This window comes from Dermacentor silvarum, chromosome 8 (assembly GCF_013339745.2).
Source record: "Dermacentor silvarum isolate Dsil-2018 chromosome 8, BIME_Dsil_1.4, whole genome shotgun sequence".
Lineage (NCBI taxonomy): Eukaryota > Metazoa > Arthropoda > Arachnida > Ixodida > Ixodidae > Dermacentor > Dermacentor silvarum.
Window position 1 is genome coordinate 61775351 of NC_051161.1, and position 7992 is coordinate 61783342.

Here is a 7992-nt window from a genome sequence, read left to right on the forward strand (position 1 = left end):
CGGCTGCGGACGGCAAATTTCTTGACGCCGGCCGTCGGACGTTCGCCGCCCGACGAAGTTCTTCGCTCGGACGCCGGTTATTCGCTCCATGTATTCCGGCCTTAACGCGCACCGACAGTGAACGCTTCGGTGGTCTCAGTACTACGACGCCTCGATGCCAGCATTCGAAGGGACGCTGGCATCAAGAAGCACTACCAACGCCACCTAGGTGGCGTTCACCGTACTCAGCACAGCGGAGCGTGGCCTCCGCAATTGGCTCTGAAAATGTTTCTGAAGTTGATCGCGGAGGCTGCAATTACGACGCGCTGTACGCGCTGATTTGACTCGGTGACGATTCAGTTACGTGCTTTGTCTTGCGCGTTGTATTAGTGTGTCAGTTACGTGCTTCGTCTTTCGCGTTGTGCTAGCGTGTGCAGCGTAGTGCAGCTTCCATATGCACGACGGTTGCTCATGGTCATCGACGTTGGTAGTCGTGATGGAGGAGACGTGCCACCAGGCGTCAGCGTGGGTGCATCAACGCCTAAGGGCGCTTTAGCCACAAAACACCAATAGACATTATATATCAATGTGCAATAAACATTACACTACTTCTGTGAAGACACGTTTCACTTTCGTGTTCTATACCGATTCCTATATAAGAGGGATCAACCACATTTTTTCTTTTCAACGACAGTGGTAGGCTACCAGTCAGGATTTGGCACTGTCTGCCGTATACATTCCAACCCAATTTTATCCTTCTGTAAATCTCCTTCTGATGATCAGGGTCCCTTGTAAGTAAGTGACCTAGATAAACGTACTCGTTTACAAACTCTAGAGGCTGACTGGCGATCCTGAATTATTGTTCCCTCGCCAGTCTATTGAACACCATCTTTGTCTTCTCTATATTCATCTTCAACACCACTTTACACTTTTTCGGTTAGGGTCCTCAATCATTTGTTGTAATTGTTCCCCTTGTTCCTGAACAGGACAATGTGATCTGCAAACGGAAGGTTGTTAAGATATTCGCCGTTGATTGTAACTACTAAGCCTTCCCAGTCTAAGAGCTTGAACACTTCTAAGCATGCAGTGAATAGCACTGAAGAGATTGTGTCTCCTTGCCTGACCCTTTTCTTGATAGGCAACTTACTAATTTTCTGGTGGAGGACCAAGGCACCAAGGTAGCTGTGGAATCTTTGTAGATATTTGCCAAGATATTCACGTATGCCTCCTGTGCTCCTTGATTAGGCATTTGTCGATATTTGCCAAGATATTCACGTATGCCTCCTGTACTCCTTGATTACGCAATGCCTCTATGACTGCTGGTACCTCTACTGAATGAAATGCCTTTTCATAATCTATGAAAGCGATATAGAGAGGTTGATTGTACTCCGCAGATTTATCTATTACCTCATTGATGACATGAATATGATCCATCGTAGAATAGCCCTTCCTGAAGCCAGCCTGTTTTCTTGGTTGGCTGAAGTCAAGTGTCGCCCTGATTCTATTTGAAATTATCTTGGTGAATATTTTATACGGTACTGAAACCAAGCTAATGGGTCTATAATTCTTCAATTCTTTAGCATCTCCCTTCTTATGGATGAGTATAATGTTGGCGTTCTTCCACCTTTCTGGTACACTTGAAGCCGTGAGGCATTGCTTATAAAGGGCCGCAAGCTTTTCAAGTATGATATCTCATTCATCCTTGATTAAATCGACTGTTGTTTCATCTTCTCCAGCAGCTTTCCTCCTAGTCATGTCTTTCAAGGCCCTTCTAACTTCATCGCTAGTTATAGAAGGGGCATCTGTATCCTGTTCATCCCTACTTAGAATGAAAGTAACTTGGCTGCTACTGATACAGGTCAGTATAAATCTCTTCCGCTTGTTTTACTATGTCAACGAAATTTCTGATGTTATACCCTGCTTATCTTTCAGTGCATACATCTTGCCTTGTCCTATGCCAAGTTTTCTTCTCGCTGATTTCACTTTCATTCTCACTGAAGCGAAGCTTTATAGGCTCACAATAGTCGGTGGTGGTTCTGGTGGTGGTGGTGGTCGTCGTGGTGTCACGCTGAAAAGTGGGCCGATCCTGATGGTAGTGCGGAAAGGGTTCAAGCTCAAAGGCACATATCCCTGTGGGCTCGAGGACCTGTAACGTGCCCTTGAACTACCCTTGTCACACCTGGGACCCAAAGAGACAAAATCACCAGCCCTTCCATGGTCGAAAAAAGGGGGTAAGCGAAACTTGTCGTCCAATTCTAGCGTGAAGGCTTCCGAAGCCCAGGCGAAACGTCAGTGAAGAGCCGCGGATCCCGAGTTGCGACAACGCAATGCTCAGGCCAAACGTCAGTGATGAGCCGCCGACCCTCCGTTTAGGGCCAACGAAGCGGAACGCCTGTGACAGCGTCGTCTTGCCACAAGCTTCACTTACCCCTATTTTCTCGACAGGGGAAGGGCTGTGATTTTTTCTTCAAACGCCCTCTTTTCAAACAGACGCCTTCTTCTCACTCGTTTTGGGGCGGCCGGCGGCTGCCCCTTGACTTCATTTGGCTAACTACCATGGTGGTAAAGCTTTATTTAGAGAGGGATGGCTCATCGGCCTTTTAAGATTAATGGAGTTGGGTAATTGGGAGATGAGGACAGGGCCAGCCAACGAGGAATGCCTCCCCGCATGGTTACACTATGTGGAGAATTCCCGATTCCGCAGCAAAGGCAAACAGCGCTCGCGGGACACTGCTGACTTCCGCCAAGGGACGGATCCACTCATCTAAGCTGGCCACTTGCCCCCGGTACTTTCGTCGGAGGGCGGCATAGTTTGGGCACTCCCACAGCAAGTGCCTGATGGTTGGCGCAGCTGCCGTTTTACACGCTGAGCAATTTGTCTGTATTGGTGGTAGCTCTTCCGTAGTGTTGCCCGGAAGGCGTCTTCTTTCCTTGTGTGCACGCCAGCGCGCAAGTACATCCGGCATCAGAGCAGTACCAGTAACGCTGTGACACTGACCGACAGTTCGCATGAAGCAACCAGGATGTTTGGATCAGTGCATTTATTCGTAGTGTTACTGTGCATAGTAATTTACTAAGGTAGCTAAACAGGCTGAAGCAAATGAAACTGCGTTTCGAATTTCGATAAGAATTACTCCCTTAATTACTCCATTACGACTGTTGTATGCTCACGCTCAGCCATGCCCACCCACGTACGAATAAAATTTTCGCCGCACTGCGTATCGGTGTCGTAGCCATCGGGTCTCGCATTATCGAATAGCTTGAAACACTCAACTAGCCTCGAGCCAAGCGGTACTTAAGCCTAGACTACGAGTACGCCAGCCGCCTCGCGAAGAATGACGGTTAGCATCTCCAAGGGACGCACGCCAGCGCGCGCTTACTCCTGACCCCTCCAGGCTGGACGCCTTGGCAAACGTCGCTTCGTATTGAGCTATTGGTAGTGCTTCAAATGACTTTAAAATGCGCAATTTGAATTTGGCTTCTATCCGTGCAAGTCAAAGCCGGTCCGCACCATCTAGTAGGGTCAGACTGGAGCACGCTAACGCGAGCGCGCACCCCAGCACTACCGTGCACATGGCAAACAGTTAGCGTAGGTGCAGTAGCTACGTCTGCTGCGTAGCGTAGATATTGAGGCATCCACGGGTTGCGGTGACGAGCTCTCTTGCAGTTGAGACGCTCGGACAATCGCGCTCTCTGGTTGGTCTACATGCATGTCGTTGCTCCAAACGTGTGGCGACGCAAGCCAGTCCTGAGCGCCCACACGTCGCCTGCTTCAGAGTTGCAGATCATCGACTCCGGTGCCCGATTCATCCCCACCATACGACTCACCTAGTGGTCCTGAGCTACCCGATACCACTGGGCTCACGTGAGTCCATTTTCCATCAGCTCACGAGCCTTAAGGAATTCGACGTGGTGAACGCCCCAATAAGCCTAGGCATCCAACCTAGACACGGCTCCATCGATGCATGTCGCTCACGGCGGGCACCGTTCCACCTCACGCTCTTACTGACGACATTACCAACCACGGCCCTGCAGCAAGGCAGCGTCTAACGCCATTACCGCTATTATGCACTTTTTCGGAGAGCGCTAACGAGAAAACGGCGCCGACAATGCTTAGCGACGCCGAAGAGACGCTCACAACAGCCGACAAGCCAGCAACTATCGGGGAATCGAGCGACCGCGACGCTGCCCACGTTCTCGTCGCAGAACATACGAATGACTCGCAACCGGGGAGGACATGGACAAGAATTCTACACCTTTCGCCATTGACACGGAAACCACAGAAGACGAAGCCAACAACGGTGCCTGCTGGAAGGCACCGTTGCGCGATGCAACGGTGCCTTCCAAGCGATGCGCACGCAACTCTGCTGCCACGAAACAGCGTCGCTCCGTCAGAACGCCTCTGAACACCCTTCCACCGAGCCCCGGCAGAGCGGGCCAAAGCGCTTGCCTCCTCTTCCTCTCCGAGATGAAAAAGTTATCCTCCGGCCTCTCGGAGGCCTCAGATTGGATGAATGGCCCAGACCAACGTTGGCCACCGCGCTTTGGGCAGCGGCTGCTGTGAGCACAAATGACCGGAGAGACCTCATCCTAAGGACCCGGCCAGAACAAAACATGGCCGTAATAAGGACCCCATCTCCACACGTTGCAGACGCCCTGCTGAAGATCCAGGAACTGTCGATCAGCCAAAGCACCTACCCGGTGTCTGCATATCTTTAGCCGCCCACGATGATTCGTGCAAGGGTGTCGTTCCGGGACTGGAACCAGCCACCCCCTCACATATGCTGGCAGAGGAGATGCAAGCATATGAAATCCAGATACTACAGGCTCGGATGATGGGTCAGTCGGCTGTTGCACTGGTTACCTTCGAGGGTCTATGTGTGTCACGCTTCATCCGATTTCTTGGGGCAGAGCTCCGCTGCTACCCACACCGTCCCCGCCAGCAGGTCTGAAAAACGTGCCTCAAATTGGGACACCAATCCGACCACTGCCCCAAACCGGACGTCACCATTTGTGAGCAGTGCGGCATCGATAATCCAGTCCCATCACACCCATGCTCTCCCCGGTGCAAATCATGTCGAGGGGACCATCCTACAACTGAACCGAAGTGCCCGCGACGCCAGCGACAACACTTCAACAGCGCCTAGGTGAAAAAAACCATCGATGATTAACAACGGCAACTGAAGGCCTCCGCCAATGTGCCTCCTTCATCAGCGACAACCCCTGCTTCTGGAACATCATTCAAGAAAACTGGCCGGTCTCGTTCGAAGACGCCGTCCAGATCACGCCCGAAGGCACGGGCAAACTCCAAGTCCCGTTCCCAACCCCGCTCCCAGTCGTCCTCCGCCGGCAACCAGGGGAAGCGTCAGACTGCCCCGGCATCTCAGTCCTTCCCCCAGCCCTACAAGAAGACACTACTAAGCAAGCCGGCAACTTCAGCAGCTACCCCCGAACGTCAGCAGCCACGGGCCCCGGAGAGCACCAATGCCAAGGCGGCACCTCAGGAGGTAAGTTGCCTGCGGGATCCCCAACAGCTCGCTCCCTCCCAACCTCCACCCCACAACACGTCCCGCTCTACTCCCCTACCGAACACCAACACCGATCCTTTCCCAGAAATCGCGCGGCTACGCCATGACATGGAAGCGCGTCACGCGCACATGCGTGCACAGCTCGACGCTTCTATAGAGCGCACAAACGCCAGAATACAGCCAGCTATAGAGAGCGTGCGGCAGGAATCTCTAGCGCTCCGGCAGGAGATCATAACCGTCATACACGCATCAGAAGAGCGAACACACGCCCTATTCGCCGAGTTAGTCTCCTGGTTGGATTCTATAGGCGCACCCCTGCCGGCTTCGAAATCCGTGCGTCCCCAGCCACCCCTTACACCCGGAGGCTTCCTCTCACGAGGATGATGGTGCCCCTTAGCAAGCAGCAGATCGTGGTCTGGCAGTGGAACTGCGGAGGATGCCGTCGAAAAAGGGCATCCCTGCAACAGTACGCTGCTATGTCCACGCACCCTCCTGATATTATCCTCCTACAGGAACCAAACTGCTCCCCTTCTCTATCCGGCTTCACCACTTTTACGGGTACCTCTCCACTCGTGGGAGCCCTAGTATAAACATCGATATCCCACACCAAAATCTTGAAGTCATTACACAGGGCAGGAACATCCAGTCAAAAAAAAATTGACTCCAATTAGCTTTTCCAATAGTAATCAACTGGGACCAATAGGAACCAATTGGAAAATGCTTACTTCCAACCGGTTACGATTGGATCAGAGGAGAAACCAATTGGAGTTGCCAATTGAAATGAACTGGAGCCCATTTGAACTGATTGGAAAATCCCTAGTTCCAACTGGTTATGATTGAGTCAAAGTGAAACCAATTAAGTCCGATTGGACTTGCCAATTGGAATCAACTGGGCCCATTGGGAAATCCTTACCTACAATTAGTTACGATTGAGTCAGGGATGGAACCAATTGAGTCCAATTGGACTTGCCAGTTTGAACCAGCTAGGCCCACCTTACATTCCCAAATGAGTCTAATTGGACTACCAATAGGAATAAACTAGCTAGAATGTAACCCACTGGGAAATTATACTTTCACTTTATGAACCTATTCAAGGAAACTGGAATGAGTTATAGCTATATCTGCATGCAGTACTAAGGCTATGGCAAACCTGTTTCTGACAGCTGGCATCCTATTTAGGTTTTCTTTGTGGGGTATATATGTGTATTGCCCACTGGTGCAATTGGCCATTCCAACCAATTGGTTTCAAAGTAATTGGCACCCATTGGGTACAACATGTCACTCCAACAAAAACCAATTGGTCACGTTCCAGTTGGTTCAATTGGTCCAGTTATGTACTAATTTACGATTGGAAATTTTCCAGTTGGTACCAATTAGAAATTTCCCAATTGGAGTCAAGTGCTTTTTTTTGACTGGGCAGTTGCAGTCTCTTCATACTTAACGTGTACAGTTCTCCCCGCTCACGAACACACTCATTTCATCACTTTCTAATAGAATTTGGACGCCTTGGGCGGGCCAAACTGGACCCAATTTGTTCCGGCCAACTGGACCCAACAGTTCTCGGCCAACTGGCCGAGAACTGGATGCTCCGCATACAGTTCTCGTGTGTGGTGACTTCAACGCTCCGCATACAGTTTGGGGGTACCGCAAATCTGAAGCCAATGGAACTCGGCTCTGGGGTTACATATGTAACTGGAGACACCTTACATACAGACCCAGGGCACCCAACACGTTTGGGTAACAGCGTCACACGTGACACGTGCCCCGACCTTACTTTTTCAAAACATACAGGACCAGTGATTGCACATGGTCCTCTCGACGAACATCTAGGCAGTGACCATTACATCGCGGCCACTACCCTACCACTGCAGAGTGCACACTGCCCCGAGCAAAAAGTGCGCATCACGGACTAGACGAGGTTCAGGGAGCGTCGACAGAATCCTCCTGAAGGGGTTGGGTACGAGCAATGGCTCGAGCCCCTTTCTGCTGACCTAGACACGCGTACGCGCACACTGGTTACCAAAACTGCAACCCCGGACGTGGACCCGCACCTACTGCATCTGTGGGAGGCACGTAGGGGGCTCACGCGACGTTGGAAACGCCAACGCCTCAATCGCAAGCTTCGCCGGTGTATCGCCCAAATTTCGCAGGAGGCACAATAATATGCTGAGACATTCGTCCGAAACAACTGGCGAGGTTTTTGCGAGCGTCTTTCAGGCCCCCTAAGCACCGCCAAAACATGGTCGATACTTCGCGCACTCATAGATCCCTCCACTACAAAGGCACAAACATTTCATCGCCCACGCATCTTAATACATAAGTACCGAGAAGATCCGGCTGCTCTTCTCAAAGAGCTAGAAAAACGATTCATCCCTACCGGCACACCTTCACAGTATCCCGAATACCTGCACTCAGAAGAATCTAATGAGGAACTCGACGCGGACATTACAATCGATGAGGTTCGCGTTGTACTTCAAGATCTCCG